The following is a 23,804-nucleotide window of genomic DNA, read 5'->3' as shown; positions in this document are numbered from 1 at the left end:
GTTTAATAGTGAAAGTAAGAGCACTTCGACATGCAAAACAAGTAATGTTGCGCACAGACAGACAAACAGACAGAGACAAACGTACGTCGATCGTCAACTCCACCGCATTACTTGGCGGAGTAATAATGATCTTTTTTTTTTAAAAAATCAAAATGACAAAACAAATAAAATCACTTGTTATTGCTATTTTTTTTTTCTTCTCTGTCAGCATCAAGTCTCTCCCTCTTTTAAAAGATTCTCTCCAGAGACGTTTTATTTTTGGCAGATTGACGGCTTCATTTAACATCAAGTGCGGGAAACAAGCACAGACGGAAGCGATGGGAAGACGATCTAGTCATTTTTCAAAATAAAAGACCCTGCAGACTCCACCACAAGTAAAATATAAAATTTTCCATTTTTATTCTCTCTGTGCGGCCCAGTACCAAATGACCCATGGCCAAGTGGTTGGGTACCACTGTTTTAACCAAAACTGAAACTGGTCTTAGATAACTAGTCCCACGGTCCCTTCATGTTTTTTACACCTGGCATTGAAGCCTACTGTTTTGTTGTCAGCTTTGGTCAAAAAGCGACCCATTGATCCACTGCTCTTGATTGCCGGTGATGCAAATGATTGAAACTACATAAATATTTATGAAATGCAAATGAACTTTTAGTAGACGTATGACCACAAAAATGTGCTTTTATCTGACTCAGTAGCTTTAGTATTTTTAAACTCAGTGTTGGATCCCGTCAACACTAGCAACATATCCTAAAGGATAGAAACTTTCTATGAACATTAATCTGTACATAATTCTATACCATCTTATCACCCACAGCAGACTTGAATTTTCAAACTGCCGCCGTCAATCCATCCATTATTATGTAAAGGAATCAGGGATTTGGGATTTCTCTGTTTTCTGCTATAAAAACTATCAAAACAACCTCCTTCTCTCAACTTCCTTTAACCCCACTATCTGCATACTGTTGTCTTAATGCTGCCAAACACTGACTTGCATTAGTATAGCTGGTGTTCGTATGGAGCAGAAACCTGATCTATAAAAATTTATATATGTAGCACAGCATGCAGGGCTTCAGTAAGACAAGACTCCCTGTGATTCAGCAGGCTAACGTTTGGAAAATCTGGCTCACAACATGCAGAACTGCCAGGACTCTGGAGGTCCAGAGTAAAAACGGCAGTGTAGGAACTGTAGATAAAAACTCTGAAAGGTCTCACATATTCATCTTGTTTTTGTGTTATCAGGCCACTTTTTTATAGTTGCAGAGTGACAGACTGTTTATACAAGAAGCTTTGTGATGCTGTTTTTCCTTTCACATCATTGACTTCACTTGGCAAAATGTAGGCCATTGAATGAGCCCTGTGGTGGTGGCTGGGCCAATCTGGAACTTCACCCAAGTGTGAAATAGAAATTCTTGCTCTGCCTCCTGAGGCCGCGAGTATTTTACTCCAACAAATGGCACCTGCGGGGGGCGTTCCGGCTTTGAAAATCCACCCTAAAACCAAAAACCTCCTATTCGTTCAACTTGAGACGGATCAGTTGTGATTTGTGGAGCCTGAGAAAAGAGATGTTTCAGCAGCTTCTCCAGTTTTCAGGAGGCTCCTTTCTCCTCAGCAGATAGAGCAAAAAAACAGATGTTTGGGGAAACCAAAGGCCACTGAAAACCTGTTACGGTGAACGCAGACAAACGTCGTCCTGCACCTGGAACAGTGAACCTAAATAAGAAACTGCTGGTGAAATTGTACTTTAGAAAACAGTGTGCTTATACAGCACTTTGCAACCTTAGTGGTCCTCAAGCTGCTTGACAGTTGCCACGTCTACATGAGACCTTAAATTCCTCTTTAATTCAGAATTAAAGTTAATTCCGCTTTAAAATCTCCTTGTAAACACTTAATTCCAAATTTAAAAAGTTAATTCCGAATAAACTTAATTCCGAATAACCTACCTGGTTTATTCCGATCTTAATTCCGAATAAACTAATTCCTGTGTACATTCTTTTCATGTATACAGTTAATTCCGCTTTAGTTAATTCCGGTCATTCTGCACATGCTTGGCTCCTCACGTAGTGATGATGTAGCAACGTACACAGCTTGGTCGTCTGCCTCCCTTCTCCGGTATTCTATCTCTCTTCTCCTTCTCAAGTGACGCAACAGAAGTAGTACGCCATTGTCGAGTTGCTGTTTCAAAACGACAATAAAAAGCAAAGTGAAAAGTGTGCTTATTAGTTGTTCCTCCATGTTGTTGGGGAAAAGAAATGCCGCGGCAAACAGAGTTTGTTTTCTTCCGGTAAACAGGGATACGTCACGTCCACTCCCTGTCCAATCAGAATCCTTTCCAACGTCCAAGCGTTAAAGCGGAATTAAGGAAGGGGATAAACATACGGTCCATGTAAACCTTAATTCGGAATTAATATTTCCATGTAAACTCGAAGCACAAAACTTTAATTCTGAATGAGTTAATTCCGAATTAATAATTCCGAATTGAAAAACTTCATGTAAACATGGCCAATTTTCCTCATTCACCCACATGCAGTCACACACCAGTGAAAAGTACTCATCAGCCATTGGTTTTGCGCAACTTTGGGGTCAGTATCGTGCACTTTGGCATCTGGAGATGCTGGGGATCGAACCACCAACCTGCGATTAGTGAACAACCTGTTCTACATTTAATATTGATGTTTGCAGACGAGCACGGTGGCAGATGAGTCCGTATTTGGAAATGTCAACAAGAAAATATGGCAAATTTAGTATCTGGAAAGGTGGGAAGACGCTATGTTGTAAACACTAGTACATGTTGGGAATCAACTTTCTTGAGAATCGCTCATTCAAACAAATTCACGACTTGATACAGTGTCGAGCACTGTCTATGTCAGGGGTGGGCAATTAATTTTCATATGGGGCCACATGAGAAACGTTGACAGTTGTTAAGGGCCGGACCAATACACTTACAGCTCTGCTCAATATATATCTCAATAAAAACAGTAAATGAAACATTACAATGATACAATGAAAATGTGGAACACAGAACACAACTATTTAATGAAAGACTTTGTTTTTTCATTTAAACTATGATTGCTGCCTATTGAGTTGCAGATATTTTATGATGGTGTGACTTCCTTCAGTGTGGCCATGTGGATGAGAATGTTGCCCTCCAACTGGCTTGAGAGAAACTTCAGCTTTCTCATAAAAGCGGTCACCAGGCTGTACATTTCATGTGCAAAGAGGCCCTCGCCTTGCAGCTTGGTATTTAGTTCATTCATTAGTGCAGTCACATCAACAGCAAAAGCAAGGTCTGATATCCAGTCTGCATCTGAGAGCTTGGTGATGTCCCTGCCTTTCTTCTCACTAAACTCTTGAACCTCTGCTCTCAGATCCCAAACTCGTTTAAGCACCTTGTCCAGGCTGATCCATCTGACAGCTGTCTGGTAACCAAGGTCACCATGTTTACTCTCATCTCCTCCAAAAAGACAACAAACTGTCTGTAATTCAATGCTCTTGCCCTGATGAAGTTAACTACTTTAATTACAACATCAGTCACGTGGTTGATTTTTAGCACTGACTTACACAACACCTCCTGATGTATAATACAATGCAAAAATATCAGTTTCTGCTCTGGGTTTATTACAGTCACTTTATCTTGCATCCATTTCAAAAGTCCAACATTTTTCCCTGTCAAATTTGGACAGCCATCAGTTGTAACACCAACTAAATTCTCCCATTTTAGTCCCAGCTTGTTCATGCATGTATTTACCTCAGTGAACCGTCGTGGTCCCTTCATTGGCTGCACAGCTGCCAGCTCCTCCGTCATCTCAAAGGTTTTTGTTAGTCCACGTATAAAGATGAGTAACTGGGCTGTGTCACGGACATCACAGCTCTCGTCCAGAGCCAAGGAGAAAACGTCAAAATCGTCCACTTTGTTGTGCAGCTGAAGCTCCAGATTTTCGGCGATGCTCTCCACCCGCCTCGTTACGGTTCGCCTCCAAAGGGTCACATTAACGAATGCTTCTTTCTTCTCCGGGCATATAAACGCTGCAGAGTCCACCAGACATTCTTTTATAAACTCTCCATCAGAGAATGGCTTACTCACATCCCTTTATGTGTGAGCTTTGGTAAAAAAAAAATCCTTGCTGCTTTAGCAGTTTAGCAGCAAACTTTCAGATATCCTCCCCGCTCTGCATCAGTCAAATGTTTGTACGAAAAAAACGGTACCTTAGCAGATCTTTCAAAGTAAAAGCAGTGCAGGCGTATCGCTTGTATGCATTGTGATGATATATATTTGCATTGACTTTTAATATTTTCCAACGACCTCATATGGGCCAGTCAGGGTCATCCGGCAGGCCGGATGTGGCCCGCGGGCCGTACGATGCCCAGGTCTGGGCTATGTCAAGTCATTTTAACATTTAATAGCTAGACTGGATATGTGTTGCAGATATCTGGTTTTCAATTCATGCTCCTCAATAAAGAACATCTCAGACATGCACAGTGTCACTTTAACTATCTACTATTGTCATTTCAGATATGCAAATGGAATCCCTTTTACCCTTCATGTGTATTTATTTATTTTGTCAGTGATTTGTGTAATTCTTTTGCATGTATTTGCAGCTGAATATATGTTTTTTCTGTTTCCGGCCTCTACAGTCATAACCCTAGTTCAAGATGTCCTAACTTCAAGATATTGACGTTGTCGTTTTTGGACATCCAATGTTAAGTTTGAACTAGACAAAATGACATTGCAGATATTTGAAACTAGAATTCTACCATTGCATTAGAAAGACTGTGAAAAGAAACAACAGCTTTAAGTTAAAACGTGAGAACCGCTCATTCAAATGACTTCAAAGTCGACACGGCACATTGTTGGGTTCCCAGTAAAACACCCACCAAATGTGAAGTAGATTGGATGATTGGTTGTCTAGAAATGCAGAGAACAGACACACACACACACACACACACACACACACACACACACACACACACACACACACACACACACACACACACACACACACACATACAGGGCTTCCTTTTTTTGTCAGATAAATAAAAACAACTGGTTTGTCAAAGTCAAATATTCCAGTTCTGTCTTTACCATTAGGTAAATGTTCCAACCTTAATGCACATCACACTGATGCAGTCAAAAACATTATTTCTGCAGTTACTTTAGTTTTATTTCCTTTTTATTTGGACAGTTTTTAAAAAGCTTCAATATGGTTTGAGAAGCAGGTTTACTGGGGGAACCCTGTCACTTGAGAAGAACATTGACATTGAATGATTCTGCGTAACTCTTGCTTGCAGTAACTATCCTTTCATTTACATTTTAAAAAAAGGTTTTCTTTCTACATAGTATGGTCAGAGGTAGGTATAGAGTTATTAACATGTATGTATGGAAGCTGCATATGCTTTCCATCCTTGCTATAGGAAAAATAAATATTCAGAAAAACTGACACATAGTCCATAACTAAGACTAATAAATAAGACATCGCTGTACATAGACTATGTCACTCTCAGCATTGGCTTTGGGCAAAGACCTTGAAATGTCAAATTATTCAACGTAGATGTTATTCCCACTAATGCTGCATAATTTACTAGATCGTTTATTTTGCAGAAGGCCTCAGCTCAGCTCAGGAGTACTGCTGTATATTCTGCAGCACATTATCATAATCATTATCAGCAGTAAACAGACAAGAAGCTTAAGGCTCATACAGGGGACCAGACCACATGCTGGGAAATGATAAAACACAAAAACAAACACGTATATAGACAGCGGGGTAGGAAAATATTATAGGCATATTGTTGTTATTGTTGGACTGTGTGGTTTTCTGTAATAGTTCGGTTCATTAAAAGCTTTGAAAATAAATTAACGACTGAAATGCATAATTTTTTCAACCAACAACACTGCAGTGCATTTTTATACACAATACATACAGTACATACATACAGTATACAGCAGAAGTGACTTTAAGTGCAATATCACTTAAATCCTAAATTATTTCAGACTGTATAACTTTAAAGTAATCCAATTACTTCTAAGTTGAACAGGAAGTATTTGCTCTTTGGTAAAATTGAAAATTATACGTTTAGATTTACTATACACAAATATACACAGTAGGAACTCAATGCAACACATGCCAACAGACCTTTCATTGCCAAGGTTCAGATGTTGTATTTTTATGTCCATCTTTTATTTTTGATGACAGACTTGATCCTCCTTTGAAGGACACCAAATACCAGAGAATATTTATTTCAGCTGATCTTTGCTGGAGGAGTTGTGTTGCTCTACTTTCTCTTTTAAACACCCCAAAAGTTTTCTATTGGATTCAAGTCAGGACACATACTTGTCCATGTCATACTTTCTACTTTGTTTTTGTGGGATTTTATGCTGGAATATTCCACTTCTTCAACCTTCTACACACTGGGAGTCATCTTGTCAGCAGGTATTTTGGTTTATTCACAGACTTTCATCTACAAATTTCATCTTGCCAACACCTTTTGCACTCATGCAGCCTCATATCATCACACTTCCACCTCTGTGCTTCACTGTCAGGACTATCCATTCACTGTGTTCGTCCTGGTCAGCTTCACACCAAACATGGTGGACTTCATTTGAGCCCAACAAATTTATCTTCATCTGACCAAAGACTCCCAACATTCGTCAGGCTTCTTTTCGTGTTCTTTAGCTAACTTTAATCAAGCAGGTTTGTATTGTTGAGCTAAAGATAGTTTTCTGAATGTTGTCCACAGAGGTTGATGTTCTGAAGTGTCCTTCACACTGTCTGGAAGTAGTTCAGTGCCTGCGGAGTCATTTTAGGAGGACGACCACTGCAGCCCTGATTAGTGGTACTATGACTCTTTCTATACCTCCTGATTACTGCTGACACTGTGGTTCAAAGGTGTTTAGTTGATCTCCCTGGATCATTTTCTACCTTTGTGAAGAAATTTAATCTTCTCAACACCTTTATCATTCATGCAGCCTCATATCATCACACTCCCACCTCTGTTCTTCACTGTCAGGACTATGCGTTCACTGTGGTACAATTGGTCAGGTTCACACCAAACATGCTGAACTAAATCTGAGCCCAACTTATTTATCTTCATCAAATGAAACAATGTTCTCCAACATCCATCAGGCTTCTTTTCTTCCATTCTAGTTAATCTTGCAGTTTAGTGCAAAAGAGGAAGTAAGCAGGTTTTTTTTTCTTGGTAGATGTTCTGAAGTGTCCTTCACTGTCTGAGCTTCACAGAAACTCTCATTTCCATTGATAACTCCTGGACCAAGTCTGAAGCAGCTGCTGTCTGTTTTTCACAGCTAGATTGTGAAAGTAGTTCAGTGTCTGTGGAGTCATTTTAGGAGGACGACTACTGCAGCCCTGATTAGTGGTACTATGACTCCTTCTATACCTCCTGATTACTGCTGACACTGTGGTTCACTGATGTTTAGTTGATCTTTCTGGATCCATTTCCATCTTTATTAACTCTCACAGTCAGATTTTGTAAATCATCTGTAAAATTCTGTTCTATGTAGAGCCATGATGAAGACATAGATACAGCCAATAGGTCCAAAACTGAGAAAGTTCTGCTGTTCACAGCTCCTATTAGGACCATGTTGATGAAGTCAGGCTGATTGGAAGTCACAGGTGGACTTGGATTCACTTTTTACTTTAGTACCTGAATTTTCAATATAGTCATTCTGAAGTGTTTTTGGTTGTTTTTAAGTAGAGATACTTTACTGTTCTATATCCAATGATTTCAAACTGTATCATCTCTCAATAACTTCATTATGTCCGCTATATAAACAAACTCAGGTTGTGTGTTTTAAGCATTTATCCCACACAGCTGAGCCTAACTGACCTCCACCGTTATCTTCGTGGCCACATTGTGTCTGGTGTTTGTTTTTAAGTCACACTGCTGAGCTGTCAGGGAACAGAACACGGGTTTGACCTCTGACTCTGGCTGGTTGTTAACACTAAGGGCAGCAGAGTGTTGCAGAATCAGTGTTGTCTTTAAGATCAGACTCGTGGGGCTTGTAGATCACCGTGAAGTCTGGATGAACCCTCCAGAGTTCGACCTGAAAATTTGGCCCCTAGCGTGAATTACGTCGTGTCCTTGGCCTTTGTGTGAGGTCCTGTTGTACATTCAATACACATGTGTGTTTGTGGGTGTACAAATAGGATGTGTTCACACCAAAACAGATTTATGCTGCTGATTCATTCCTTCTTATTACATTCAAAGAAGCTCTGATGAAACAGTCCTGCAGTAAAAAACAACTTTCAACCTTCAAGTGCAGCAACATTTAAAGTATGTGTACTCATTTCATGTTGCTTCACACTTTTACACCAGACCATTTAAGAGGGAAATGTACTTTCCACTCCAATTGACCTTTTACACTGGAAATAAGTGGATGATTTTACAAATCACAGCACATTGTTCAGGTTCAAACACTGATTTCCAAACCTTTTGACTTCTAGCTGCTTTATTAAGCTTCCTCTGACTGTCAGAGCAGCTCAGTCAGGTTTAAAATTCCTTCTCTGGTGCTCTGGTTTTGTTTTGTTTTTTTAAAGATTGAACTGTTTTGTTTTATTCTTTTTAATGTTTTGTGTATTTTAATGTTTTGCAAAGCTTTTGATTTTTTTAAAATATGCTACAGAAATAAAGTTTATTGTTATTATTAAAGCAATGTTTGATTGGAGATCGCTTATTACAGCTTCAGTATTTTACAAAAATAAGGGGAAATATTCCCAAAACTAGAAAAGCACTCAGAGAGCGCAGTACTCCACCAAGGCTGCTCAGTCGTTGTATCATTTCCAACGGCTGAAATCTTTAACAAATCCATGCATCCAGACTGTAAGCTGCATCACTGCCAAAATCTAATCACTTGGTCCTTGTGTCATTCCTGACCTTCCCTGAAAATTTCATACAAATCCCTTAATCCACTTTTGAGTAATGCTGCTAACAGACAGACAAACAGACAAACTAACACCGATCGTCATATAACTCTGCTGAGGCTCCAGCTCCTTAGCGAAGCAAATATTCACACTATGACCACAACTTTGTGTAACTCCTTTTTTCCAGTTTCCTGTCCTGATCTCTTGAGACCTCCAGATTTATTGTGTGACCCTTTTTGGGACCCCAACCTCCGAGTTGGGAGCCACTCCATTATTATAACACCACATAAAGTAAGCAAAAGTAGCTGAACCTGGACCAGATGTCATAGTAAAATGCCACCAACAATCTAATCATGTCATATATAATAATGCAACACATCAGTGTACAGTTACAGTAAATACTTTCATTGGTAGTATTTTTGTTCTTCTTATTTGAGGATCTTGAATGCAGCACTTTAGCTCTTAACGGAGCATTTTTCACAGTATTTTTGTGCTAGTTTTACCAGTTTACTGTTACACAGTGTGCAACAAACAGCATCAAATTAAATTTTTAAACACTGCTGCAGAATTAAACATCTCTCATGCTCTTTGTTCTCAGACGATGAAGGATCTTTGAATATTTCAGACACAATAATGAGACTTTGAGCTGTCAAACAATCAAATAAATGTAAATCACTGTGAAATACCTGCTCAGAGAGAGGATTCACCTACTAAAATTAGAGCCAGTTTTTCAGTCTGTTAGTTGATTTTGTAGCTTCCTAACGTCCAGATCGATATATTTTTTAAATATTCAACAGCAGCACAAAGTTCACACAGTTAAGTTGTTGCAAGAATAAAAGCAAACATTTCAGTGCATCCATTTTAATTTTAATTTGCCGTTGCTTCTTTTAAACTGTGTACAAGTATTTAAGAAAGATTTCAGCAGCACCTAAACTGCAGCTCTGCACTGAAACACAAGGTGGGTTTTGTTCAGCCGTGTGCCCTCTTTAACAGGAAACTAACATTATAAAACTGTTGCTCTACTGTAAAAAGCTGTCTGTAAATTAGTGCGCATAAAAATGAGACAAACGAGGATTAACCACAGCGACTTCCTGCAACAATTTCCACCTGCAAAGATGTTTATAAAAATCATAAAACATGTCCGCCTCTCCGACCTCCACAGGATGACTCAATTATAGCTAATGGATGAACGGTGTATCTAAGTTTAGGTTAGCACTCATTCTTTGGTGCCGCTGCTAATAACTCGCACATATCTGCTTTCTTGTGTGTGTGTGTGTGTGTGTGTGTGTTTTTTTTGTTAGGGGTCTCAAGGTCAAAACATCAGGACCATCGGTGTAATCTTTAACCACGTGCCAATATTTTACAATCTCATAAACTCTCAGTCTCAATTAGATGAGACAATTTACACAAATTTTTACCTCTAATATGAAGCTACAACCTGGAGACAGTTAGCTTAGCTTAGCATGAAGACTGGGAACTGGTGGACTCAGCAAACAAACAACAACATTTGCCTTCCAGCACCACTAAATCGTACACAGCAAATTGAGAAGAGTTAAATTTTGGGTGTTGGGGAAATTTCAGCAAGTGTAGAGTTAATTTAACTCTGGATGAAGTCAAATACCTGCAAATGTACTCTCAGTTGAAAGAGTTGGAGTCAAAAGCGAGTGTAAAAACAAAGTGTCAGTCAAACAACTGAGTGTCACATCAACATCTTTAACTCTGAACTTTTCACTCTGAACTCTGAACCTGGATGTGACCCTTCAGGTGTTACTCATCTCGAACATGCCCAGACAGAAAACAACACTTCATTCTACTGCTGCAGACCGTGCCTCGAGTCCAGGATTTGTCGGCACATTGTCCAGTAAGAAGGAAAGTTATGAGATTTGTGCCACTAGAAATACAGGACATATTAAGATATAAGGGATTAATTAGTGAGTTTTGTAAGGTGCTGATGGATTTTGTTGTGAGGGTACATGTGAAGTACATAGACAGATGGCATCTGTGTGCAACACAAACTTTGTTGGATAAAACTGTTCGGGGAATAAAAAGTGCAATATCGACCCCTGTAAAGGTTGTTGAGGAGCCAGAAATTGAAATAATCAGGTAAAGTACAAATATGTAAAAAATGCTCCAGAGTAAACAAGCTTAGTGACATTCCAGTGTACTAAAAAACTTGTGAAATATTGGTAAAATAGTCACATAAAGAGATTTCTGCAAAGAAAATAGGGACTCCTATGAAATAACAGCTCCCTGTTTGTACTCAAACAACACTCTTGCTAACAAATCACCATTTAAATGACATGAAACTCCTCAAGTTTGACTTTGATTGGACCCTCAGCATCACTGCTGCTGACCCAGAAATCATTTCCAACCGTTACAAGCTGCTGGCAAATAAAAGTTCAGATTGAGATCAGCACTAGAAGTCTGTCTGACAGACTGTCTTTGTGCGCCAAAATAATAATAAAAAAAGTCTATAAAACCCTGGATCATAAATAAAGAGCTTATTTTTGTTAGCTTTTTATAGCATTCTTGCTTTATTAGTCAGCACAGCACAGTAAATCATGACAGGAAATATGGGGGAGAGTGGACGGGACCTGAGCAGGTAAAGAAGCACAATAATAAAGTAAAGAGAGTCTGACTGTTCAGGAAGCTTTAATATACGACACATTAAAAACGACTTTCACAAAGACTCTTAAATGGAAACCTCAACAGCTGAGTTCAGGCTAATGAAACCACTTTGGATGAGGTTACGGTTAAACCTGAAAATGTAGTGAATTTATCAATATTTACTCCTGAACAGACTTAATTAAAGGTGCCATGTGGTGAAAATCCATTTTGTTGTGGTTCCTACAAACTTAGAGGTGTAAAGCAGAAACTCTTAAGTCCACCAGGTTTATTTACTTTCTAACTCTGCTTCGGCTAAACTCTAAAATGTCCGAATAACGAACTGAAGTCACCAAGTGTTCTGCTGTTGGCTGTGAGACTAAACACAAGAGTCTTCATGTGGATTACTGCTATTATTGATGGTAATGTCGTCACAACAGTAGCTGACTTTTACAGCAAAAAAGACAAACAGTAGAGTTACAGTCTCAATTTTAGCATGTTGTATGGCTAATGTGGCTAATGTTAGCTCTGTGCTCTGTAAAAACTGCAACCCTAAGGGCCATTAAGAGATGGTGGCAGCTTTAATTTAAACCAATAAACAGGACTGGGTGGGTTAATGTGTTTTCATGCTGTGCTTCAGTTGAACCTGAACTCGGCTGTTGTTTTTACATCTGTTAGCTTCTCTCCTGCTCTCTGTGCTCATATAAACTCCATTTTAATACAACTGAATTTGCAATAAAGCAGCTTTCGTTTCCATATTTTTCTGTTTCTGTTGTCAGGCAGCAGAACAAGGATGAAACAGTTACTGAGACACATCCCTTTAAGACTACATGTTAACCAACAGAGCAGCTAAAATACCGATTTTGTAACGTCGTCCGACAAACGCACCAAACGCAGGAGTACAAATTAAAAACATCTGAGAAGTCACAGATATTTCCATGTAAGTCCTTGTCTCACACATTTATTCACATCTAAATTGGACACCATCCGGTCGACTGTTTTTCTCTGCACTGTCAATCATACACAGCGAGAGTCTTCTTCCTGAAGGGGGCGGGGCCAGCAACAACTCAGCTTCATTTAAAGTTTAGAGCAGAACTAAAACCAGAAATTATACACTCATGGAGAAATCATCCATCTTTGTGGCATTTTAGCTGAAAAAGCAAATGACAAATACTGGGAACACATGAAACTTTAATTAATTTGCTGAAAATGGCACAAGATGGGACCTTTAAGTCGCTAAAAATGAAAACTGCTCATTCGAGTGCTTTTGACTCCAATTAACACACGTGAATGTGATGTAATAATTAACACATGCTCAGAAACACCTGAACAAAACCAGTTGATCAACCAGTTGAGCTGAAACCAGTAAGGGAGTGGGCAGCTTCCTTCTATTCAGGTTCATGAGAGGTCTGATACAAAAGTCTCTTTATGCAATACAACAATAAAAAACAACTGTCTGTCTTCACTCCCACTTACAAAACTGAAGACATATTTTCACCGCTGCAGTCCTGGAACAATGGAAACATTTCCTTCCAAAAAATCTGACCTCCTCCATTTGCAAAAAAAATCACGCCTACACTTGAGCTAATTATTTTTCTCGGTAATCTAAAGCTTGTTTCAGTGCTGAAAAATGCTTCTAATGAGGACTTTTAATGGCAAATACAGATGTTTTAAAGGAGAATCTGTTTTTATAGTGATACTTTGTAAACAGAGGTGTTGAGTATTTTAAATTAAACCGTCATTCTGCTGTCGTTGTTCTTTTTAAACATCAATGTCAGATTATTATAAACTGAACTGGTGAGAAAACACTAAATATGAAACCACAACCTGGATCTTAGTCTAGCATGATGATATCTTGGTTAATAGGTGAATGAAGGATCTAAGTTCAGATTAGAATTTTTGCTAATAACTCACACATCTGCTCTTTTTTGTCAGTTGTTTTGTAAGGGGTCATAAGGTCAAAAGGTTTTGGTGTAATCTTTAATTTTACAACCTCATATATAATTTTAATGCAACCTGCAGTCCAAATTAGATGAAAAAAATACCATTTTTATCTCGAACTATGAGGCTACAATCTGGATGCCATTAGCTTAGCTTAGCATTAAAACTGGGAACAGGTGGAAACCGTTAGCATGGTTCTGTTTACATGTACTGCAACAAAATCTGCCAACCAGCACCTTTAAAGCTTCGATTTTAATGTGCGTCTTCAAAGTCAAACGTACAAAAAACACTTTTTCAAAATATTTAATGCCATATTACGCTCCATAAAACCACAGACTGACTTTTCACTTTACCTTTTGTACAGATTTAATGCACTTTTTGATGAGTTTTGAGTGGGGTTTCTTTCAGTTCATGTGACCATATCCAGGCTATATGTAATATTAGATTTTCTCCAAGTCCAAAAGGTTCCAATTTTTGCAGTTTTTTAATCACGTAAAGGCCAAAATTCATCCTTGGGTACACAGTGACCACTATGCTACAAGGCCAGTAGTGCACATATATAGATACTGACCTATTTCAAATGGAAGGGAGTTTTCCAAGCAGACTTGAAAGTTATATATGGACCAGCTCATGCTTTCCATGATAGTGTGTTCAATGAGACAGAGATCAATGGCTAGCAACTAGCGTCTCTTAGGCTATTCATTTGCATTTATAAAGAACAGTTTTTCCCAGGCTAGCCATTAGCATCTCCATGCCTAGTTAGTACCATTCCTACAGTGACAACTACTATTACTACACTAGTATTTGGCATTTTTAAGCTAGTCCCTAGCATTCCCAGACTAACCGTTTGCATTCCTAGTATAACAACTGCCATGCCAATGCTAGTGGTTTGTATTCCAAGGCTAACCCTTAGCATTATCAGGCTAGCCACTTGCAATCCAACGGAAACAAGTACCATTCCTGCACTGCCATCTTGCATTCTAGCTAGCGCCTACAATTCCTAGGCTAGCAAATGACCTTTGTAGGCTGATAACTAGCACTGCTAGGCTATCAGCTAGCATTACAAAGTTAGTCATTGGAATCCTTAGGCTAACCGCTACCATTCCAAGGCTCATAATTTGCGTTCCTAGGCTGGTCACTAGCATTTCCAGACCAGCAACTAGCATTCCTGTGCAAGCAGTTCCTAGGCTAGCAACCAAAGTTCCTGGGCTACAAATTAGCATTTCAAGCCTAGCAGCTGCTTTGAAAGCAGACAGTGGATGCGAATGTGGTTCTATTCCTACGAAAGTACACGTCAGTCTGCTACACTAGCAGTAGCATTGTATCTCATAACAAACTTTGAAAAACACACTTTCCTTGGTTTACAGGATGTAGCAGCTACTTACAGATTAGGCTCTGTGTCAATGTAAAGAATCCTGAGATGGTGTGGTGTGTGATAACCAGACGTAACACGAGATATCTGGAGATTTTAGAAATTCCTTCTGTGTTGTGGCACCATTGATGGAAAGCTTATACAAAAACTCTTCCAAAGTCTGACTGCTTCAATTACAGCTCTTTTAATGATGAATTGTAAAGGTCTGTCTGACTGGAAATCACTTCAGTTTCTCCTCGTACCAAAAGCTCATTTTACGCAGTATTTGATTTCTTCTTCATGTGAAGTCAACACACTTCCAGTGTGGACAGTGCGTCTTAGATTTTGCATGCAGACATTTGCAAAGAGGTTCGTACAGACCCTCAAAAACATGATTAAATAATAAAATTTACCCAGAATCCTTTTGGACACAGTTGCAGATAGCTTAAAGTGACCTTTATCTGAATTAGGTTTGCATCTCCAGGTATCCTTGTGCTCGTCTGCAGTCGATAATAATCAAGGCTTAACTTTTTCTACTCTTTCTTGGCTTTATGCTAAGCTAAGCTAACCAGTTTCTAGCTTCATATTTAGTAGACATATATCAGAATAAATCTTCTTATTTAGCTCTTAGCCAAAATGCTGGTTAGCATAGTTTCTTTAGCAATACGAGTCACCATTAAAACACAAAAAAGTTTTTCTGTCTTCTGTTGGTTTTTATTTGGCAAAAAATAAAAAAGAAACGTGAAAATGTGTCTTTTTTTTGACTGCTAAATGCTCCATTAGACTTGGTCTTTGGTATAGGTGGCTTACAGTAGGTTTTAGAGCCAGAAATAACACAAAAGTGAACCAAAACAGGCGAAAAATAAGCTTAAATTTCATCAGCCTGTCTAAAAATATGAATTTCTGATATCTAAAAGTTACTCTCTGGTCCAGCTAGAGGACTAATGCTTTGACTGACTTTGATTTCTAAGGTGACAAAGCTCCAACCAGCACTTTTTCAGGAGATAAAACAGAAGCTCTGCCGGATTCTCAGATCACTCAGTTGGCCGAACCCGCAGCGACTCATCCAGAAATGTTTCTGGAAAGAATTTCACTTGTCACTGTGCTGCAGTTAATCAGTCTCAGCGTAGAGCTTCCATCTGCTCCTCTGGATTACTTCCCTCAGCTGACACTTATTTGTTAGCAAATCAACAGCTTTACGATGCTTCTCCTGGCAGAAGAAGTAGCACATAAACTAATCGTATCCTGGAAAAAAAAGAAAAAGAAAAAGAAAAGCTTTTAAAAGTTTCTCATGTGGAGCAGCAGGAACTGATTTGATCTTTCTGTGGATTTTTCTTTCTGTTCATCATTTCTCCAGAGGGTTCGTGGACCTGAAGGTCACACGAGGATCAGTTTTTTCTTGTCCAGAAAAAGTGGCTGTTGGGTGAAGTCATGCCACTAATTGGAAGCAGTGTCGGTTGTGTGTTTCAGCATAAGAAATGAAAGTGAAGCCGCTTTCTTGACGGGATTTTATTATAAATCACTGAGATTTCCACAAACATGCCATAATATCCACCTCAGATCAGAACATGATGCACATTTCTTCAATAAAATTATGATTCATCCATCACCGGCCATAAACACGCATGTTTGCACACTAAAAACAAACACAGAACAGCGACACAACCAACAAAATATGCAAAATATATACAAAATAAAGAAATCCATTTATACACTGTAAAAAATAAATTAATTAATTAAATATAAAGGTGAAAATCAGGTGGCAAGGTGTCAGGAAAAATACAATACATAGCAATATATTAAAAAAGAGGGACACCATAGCGTTCATAAACTGTAAAAACTATAAGAATATTGGCAAAAATCTTTAAAATTATATTTTCAGCTGACCAAACTACAATAAAACAATCTAATTTTATCTATTTATTGATTGATTTTATTGGTTTAATTATACTTATTTATTTATTTATTTATTTGTCTGTCTGTTTACTGATTTTATTTTAGTTATTTATCTATTTATCGATTCATTTCTTTATTTTTATTTATATGTTTATTGATTTTATTGATTGATTGATTTGATTTTATTGTCACAATACTTAGAATTTGACGCTTTTTTATTTTATTTTTTACATTCAACATGTAATTTAATATTGTTTTCCAGGGATTTTACTATTTTATTATCTATAATTTCACATCATTGAAATAAACTGTAAAATAGCAGCTACAGATATCTGTAAAATAATGACACGTGACATTTAAACACAGAAAAAAAATTAAAAATATATATGATTTTACTTTTGTTTTATAAACAGATCAGTTCTTTTCCACTTTGTTAAGGAATTTAATAGAAACTTGGATTTGAGGTACAGATTTAAATAATAATCCCTCTTTTATTTATTTATTCATTTATTTATATTATGTTGAAGTTTAATCTCACAGTTTTGCACATTAATATGTAAAATTTCCATTTTGTACTGAGCTGCATGAGAATGAACTGAAATGAAATGACCACTTTGCGTTTTTTTGGACTAAAATGTGCCCTTTCCAGGCGAACCGTAACGAGGCGGGTGGAGAGCAGCGCAGAATCTGGAGCTTCAGCTGCACAACAAAGTGGACGATTTTGACGTTTTGTCCTTGGCTCTGGACGAGAGCTGTGATGTCCGTGACACAGCCCAGTTACTCATCTTTATACGTGGACTAACAAAAACCTTTGAAATGACGGAGGAGCTGACAGCTGTGCAGCCAATGAAAGGAACCACGATGGGGAGTGATTTGTTCACTGAGGTAAATACATGCATGAACAAGCTGGGACTAAAATGGGAGAATTTGGTTGGTGTTACCACTGATGACTGTCCAAATTTGACAGGGAAAAATGTTGGACTTTTGAAACGGATGCAAGATAAAGTGACTGAAATAAACCCAGAGCAGAAACTGATATTTTTGCATTGTATTATACATCAGGAGGTGCTGTGTAAGTCAGTGCTAAAAATCAACCACGTGACTGATGTTGTAGCTAAAGTAGTTAACTTCATCAGGGCAAGAGCATTGAATTACAGACAGTTTGTTGTCTTTGTGGAGGAGATGATAGTGAACATGGTGACCTTGGTTACCAGACAGCTGTCAGATGGATCAGCCTGGGCAAGGTGCTTAAATGAGTTTGGGATCTAAGAGCAGAGATTCAAGAGTTGGGCATTGTACATCATTGTATTGTGTAATTTACTGTTTTTATTGAGATATATATTGAGCAGAGCTTTTAAGTGTACTGGTCCGGCCCTTAACAACCGTCAAAGTTTCTCATGTGGCCCCAAATGAAAATTAAATGCCCACCCCTGATCTAAGGTATAATGTTGTTGAAATTGAATTTAATTTTCTTCAGAAATTTCAGGTTGTTCATGATGTTCTGTAAAAACAAAAAACAATTCCTTAAATGTGAACATTTTCAGAACATACTTTTAACAAAGGGAAACATTTGCAGTTGTGGTTATTCATAGGTTTTTATGCTCTGATTTTACTGGTCCAGACCACTTGAGATCAAATGTGGCCTCTGAACTAAAATGAGTTTACACCTCTGAGCTAGACTAATCATCTGTTAATGGCAGGTTAATCATTAGAAAACGGCTTGGAAGTTACTTCAACACTTGTCCATCTCCTCCCTTCCTTGTAGAATCAGTTACACACTTTATTAAAGGACTCTTTGTTGTGTGTCAGAGTGACAATAAAACCATGACAGCAACAACACTGAACATCTGCACGCGTCATTAGACCACAAAGACCCGAGCTATTCACCTCATAATGACTCCTAATGTGCTGCCCCTTCAACAGCACCAGGCCATTGTGGACGAGTCTCAACCAGTTAGTACGAAACTGGAAAACATGGAAGAGATTTACCCTCAAAGGCGGTGCTCTTATTGTGAAAAGTCTCTGGATCCCCTCAGACACGCTCTGACCTCCTGCTGAGTCCATCCAGTGACACCGACCACCACACAAACACACACAACGCTGCAACAGTGCTAATTAAACCTGACAAAACTATGAACTGGAAGAATGTTGGGGCTCTCAGCAGCCCCCGGGAAGCGACAAATAGATGGTGGGAGAGAAAAAAGAAGGAAAAGAAGGGAGGATATGTGAAGAAAGAAGGAGCAGATTCTGTTGTGTTGATGTTTTTTCTGGCAGTTTGTCAGTTCGAGCTGCACTCGCTGAGGGGGTTCATGAGAAACTTCGTAAAAGGAATGATTTGAAAAAAAGGGAGAAGGGAAAAAGGACATGAGGCAGGAAGTAGAACCAAAAACATTAGGACATGAGTTTAAAATGATATCAGCTGTAGAGATCAGACATTTTTGGATATTGGTAATTATTTAAACATGGAAACACGAGGAAAGGGATAAAGTGAAAGAAGAGTGATACTGGTGCACCCTAAAGGAAATATATATGAAGAATCTGACTGAATTTGAAGACCCTATATAAATGTTTTTAGCATTTGAAATTTGAAGTTCTTAAATAATTTACTGTTACATCAGTGGAAGGACTTCACAAATCAAATGAATGTGCCTGATAAATAAATTACATATGAAGATATGACGAGATATATACCAAATTTATGTAGCGTCAGTTTGATCAACACAGCTCAAAGTTTGTAAAATAATTTGTCAAAAGCTATATTATATTTGTTTATTAGTTGGTTTATCTATTTATTCATTTTTTATTGTTTATTGATTTCATATATTTGATTTTTATTTATTCATTTACTTGATGTTTTATTTATTTATTTATTTATTCATGCATTTATTTTATTCATTTGTTTATTGATTAGGTTTTTTATTGATTTGATTTTTATTCATCTATTTATTTATGTATTATTTGTTTATATGTTTATTTATTTCTTTTATTGATTTATTTGATTTTAATTTATTTATTATTGTTTATTTATTTCTTTTCATTTATTTGTATATCTGTTTATTGACTGATTAATTGATTTATTTATATTTATTTGTGAGTTTTATTTATTTAATTATTTATTTATTAAATTTTTGTTTGTTTATTGATTTTATTTATTTAATTATTTATTTATTTTTGTTTATGTCTTTGTCTTCATTTATATTTGCAACTATTGATTGATTGATTGATTGAGTGATTGATTGATTGAAAAACCCAGTCAAAACTATACATATGCAATGTGCACATAACTGATGTTTGATTCTCAGTCATACCATCTAAATTATCGTGGAACAACCTGCAGAAACTCACTGCAGATGAATGTTTAAAGTGTAAACCTCCGATCTAAAGGTGTTTAACTGAAGGTTGCAGCTGCTATTCATGAGCTGGGTTTAGTTTTGTTTATCTTAATCCTTCAGTTTTTTAATGTGCTTCCCTTTTGTCCCACATCAGCTACTGTCAGGCTTGATCTTCTCTTCTTATGTAACTCTGCAAAGCTTCTCTGACAGGTTCTCCTCAGAACAGAGAGTTTATTCTCAGGGAATTTCCTGGTTAAATAACTAATCATTACCTAATGATTCACAGAAACAGAGGCAGTAGATTCTTTACTGACTAATCATCATATATGAGTTCTCCCTGAACATTCTGCATTTTGTGAATCATATTCTAACGTATTTTCATTAAAACATGTTCAGTCTTGTGCACCTGGTTGCTAAAATCTTCTTTAACCACAACTTGAACCGAGTTCAGCCAAAGTTTCTACAAGCAGAATCATGTTGTGGCTGTTTTCTTTAGTTTTTTTTGTACAGATGTAACTTAAGATGTGAAAATAAACTGAAACAATACTCCAAAGAGGGAAAGAAACTCATGTTATTCAGCAAATAATAGAGAATCAGGACAGATAGGAGAGAAATACTGAAGCTGACCAACAACATCCAGCAACAGTAAGCCGGTAGACCAATAAAATCAGCATCCCAGCCGGGTTCAGCCAAGGAAATGCATATTCACCTTCAAATCTAGCAGCTCTTTCAACAAACATCTTCAAAAACCAACACTTTCTTTGCTCCTAAATGTCCCAATAATCAACTGCTCACTGCTGGGCGTTACTCCAATGCTATGTGCAGCAGCAAAACGCATCAAAATGTGACACTTTTTTCAGTCAACAATGATCATTATTAGGGTCTTTCACACAGACTGTATGCAAAATCTCCCATAAGTTGCAGAAATGTTGTAAATATTGCCATTTAATACACTTTTAAGCTGATATACAAGCAAAACTGGACAGAACAAACACAGATTTCAAACCAGAGTCAACCAAGGAAACTCATATATACCAGATCACAGTTCAAAAACCAGTCCTTTCTTTGCTCCTAAATGTCCCACCGACCACTCAAACTGCTGAGTTTCACTGCAAATCTATGTACAGCTACAACAGACAAGGTTTTAAGATTTAGCATCAAAATGTGAAACTTTTCCAATCACCAATCATAGTTTTTTGGGGTCTTTTACACAGAATGTATGTAAAAATCTCCCATATGTTGCAGGGATGCTGTAAATATTGTCATTTTAATAAAGTTTTGAGCCAATCTAGTCAAGTCAAACCAGATAAAAATGACACATTTTAATCCCAAACAGACACTTTTGTATCACCCAAATTCCTTACAAAGCACTTGACTGCATATTTTGCACTTCTGGTTTGATGCTAAACTGCATCAAATTTAAACTTTCACATTAACAACCACTCACACTGCTGAACTTTACTCCAAATCTATGTGCAGTTACAACAAGCAGAGAAGATTTTGCGCACACTTTTACATGGAATGTATGTAAAATCTCCAATTGGTTGCAGAAATGCTGTAAATATTGTCATTTAATATCTTGACCTAATGAACAAGAAACACTAAAGAGAAAGTACATAAATTTCAGTCCTGAAGGAGCCAAAAGACACTTTTCCAGGTACACTTTAACTACTTCTTTTTGATGCTAAACTGCATCTAATATAAACTTTCACATGAACAACCACTCAAACTGCTGAGTTTCACTGCAAATCTCTGTCTACCAACAACTAACAGAGAAGGTTGTAAGATTTTGCAACAAAGTATGAAACTTTTTCATTTCACATTAATAGTTTTTGGGGTCTTTTACACAGATTACATAGAAATATGTTGCAGAAATACCGTAATTTCTGCCATTGAGCCATAATTTTGAGCTGATATATGAGAAAAACTAAAGAGAAAATACACAAATTTCAATCCTAAAGGAGCCAAAAGACACTTTTCCAAGTGAACAAGACATTTAACTTACATATAAAGCACTTTACTGCTTCTTTTTAGATGCTAAACTGCATCCAATATAAACTTTCACATTATCAGCCACTCAAACTGCTGAGTTTCACAGGAATGCTGTAAATTTTGCCATTTTAATAAACTTTTGAGGTAATAAACAAATCAAACCAAAGACTAAAGACCCAAATTTCAAAGTCACAAAACCCAGAAAGACACTTTTCCAGGTGAACGAGACGTTAAACTTACATATAAAACACTTTCCTGCTCATTTTTTGATGCTAAACTGCATCTAGTTTAAACTTTCAGCCTTAGAAACAGTGAACATCACCAACAGGACTCCACATGATTCACCACCAGAGGTTAAAGGCGTTTCAATCCTACCTGGCAACACGAAGAACCGGTTATTCCCAACTGTCAAACCAAGTCCAGCACAATAAAGGTTTCATGTCCAACGCTGCCTCCTCTCTGCATCAGTCAGTGTGTTTATGAGTGTCGGTGGGTTTGGCAGCTGCCTGTTCCGTCCTGATAGCGTTCAGTTTGTAGCAGCAGCAGCTCAGGAGTTTTTTTTTTTGGTTTTTTTTTTTACAGCATCAGAGCATCTGGAAACACGACGGTGAATGAAGCATCTCTGCTGTTTTTCCTCCTCATATCTGCCCTCAGCTCGTCCGTCACACTCTTTATTTTCCAGCTCTCCCCCTCAGCTGCCTCTCCACTCCCTTCTCTCAGCTTCTCTCCTCCTCTTTCCCACTCTTTTTTTCCCTTTTGTCAACTCCAATTAATGCACTTTTTCCTTCCACTTTCTCTGCTGCAGGTTTCTAACTTTCAACACTCACATCGTGTTTCCTTCTCTTCTTTTTTCTGCACTTGTTGACCTGTATTTGCCTCTTTCCACTTATTTTCTTGAGGTGTTGCATTGTTTCTCTCTATCATCTCTGTATCCTCTCATTCACTCCCTATTTTCTCCTTCTAATCCTCTAATTTTCTTGAACTCCTCTTTCATCCTCACCTCCTTTCTACATGGTTTTCTGTCTTCCTGAAGTTGCAAATGTTTCTGAAGTCTTCTCTCTTTCTCTTTTTCTTCTCCTTCCCCTTCCCCCAACTCCGCTTGGTGAGTATCATGTTTGGCTTTCAAACTAAAGAGCTTGGCCCCTGCACAGACCACATACATCAGTAACACTGCTGCCTTATGCCCTGATTGATGGCCGTACATATGTGAAAATAAACATTCTGCATTCTATATGTTTGGAGCAGAGACTGTAGATATCTATCAAGTGAATAAATGACAGCAGGCAGAGTCTAAAACCTTTTAAATTATTGTTTGGGAGCAGGTTTCTCTCAAATTACACCTTTGTGTGTAAATATATGAAGGAAAAAGTGATTAATCGCTTTTATAAAATGCAACTTGGACCAGATCTGCACCAGAATTTGTTCAGTTTTTCCACCAAGTTTCATGAAAATCCACCTGGGGGTTTTGTGCAATCCTGCTGACAGATAATAAAAATATAACCACACTGGAGGAAACAAATGAATATTTTTGCTGTCAAAATTGCTGCACATGTTGCACAAAAAAACTCAAAGCATCAATTTTTGTGCTAATTTTAAAAAGAACTAACTGCAATTTCTGCCTCCACACTAACGATTTAGGTGAAATGCAAAAAATATCATCATAATAGCAGCAAAAAACTTAGACAGCCCATATCAGTCAGATTTACAGGTTTGTTGTTACTCTGCCAAGGAGCGCAGTGGGGTTATGTGACAATCGGCGTTGGTTTGTCTGTCTGTCTGTCTGTCTGTGCACAACATTACTCAAAAACGGATTA

The 23,804-nt window shown here is 37.7% G+C and overlaps 1 protein-coding gene across 2 annotated transcripts in view; it reads right to left on the bottom strand.

Annotated features, from left to right (window-relative positions):
• The window catches only part of ripor3 (RIPOR family member 3), a 100,881-nt gene extending 77,869 nt beyond the window's left edge, over nucleotides 1-23,012 (bottom strand). The window contains exon 1 of one of the 2 annotated variants that reach the window (XM_055010637.1): nucleotides 22,366-23,012. The gene's annotated coding sequence lies outside the window, so the exon portion shown is untranslated. The remainder of the gene's footprint in view (nucleotides 1-22,365) is intronic. The other variant, XM_055010635.1, reaches the window with a different exon arrangement.
• Nucleotides 23,013-23,804: the final 792 nt, after the last annotated feature.

This window comes from Amphiprion ocellaris, chromosome 5 (assembly GCF_022539595.1).
Source record: "Amphiprion ocellaris isolate individual 3 ecotype Okinawa chromosome 5, ASM2253959v1, whole genome shotgun sequence".
Taxonomy (NCBI): domain Eukaryota; kingdom Metazoa; phylum Chordata; class Actinopteri; family Pomacentridae; genus Amphiprion; species Amphiprion ocellaris.
Note: the sequence above shows the minus strand (reverse complement) of the source record. Positions and strands in the feature narration are given on the sequence as shown.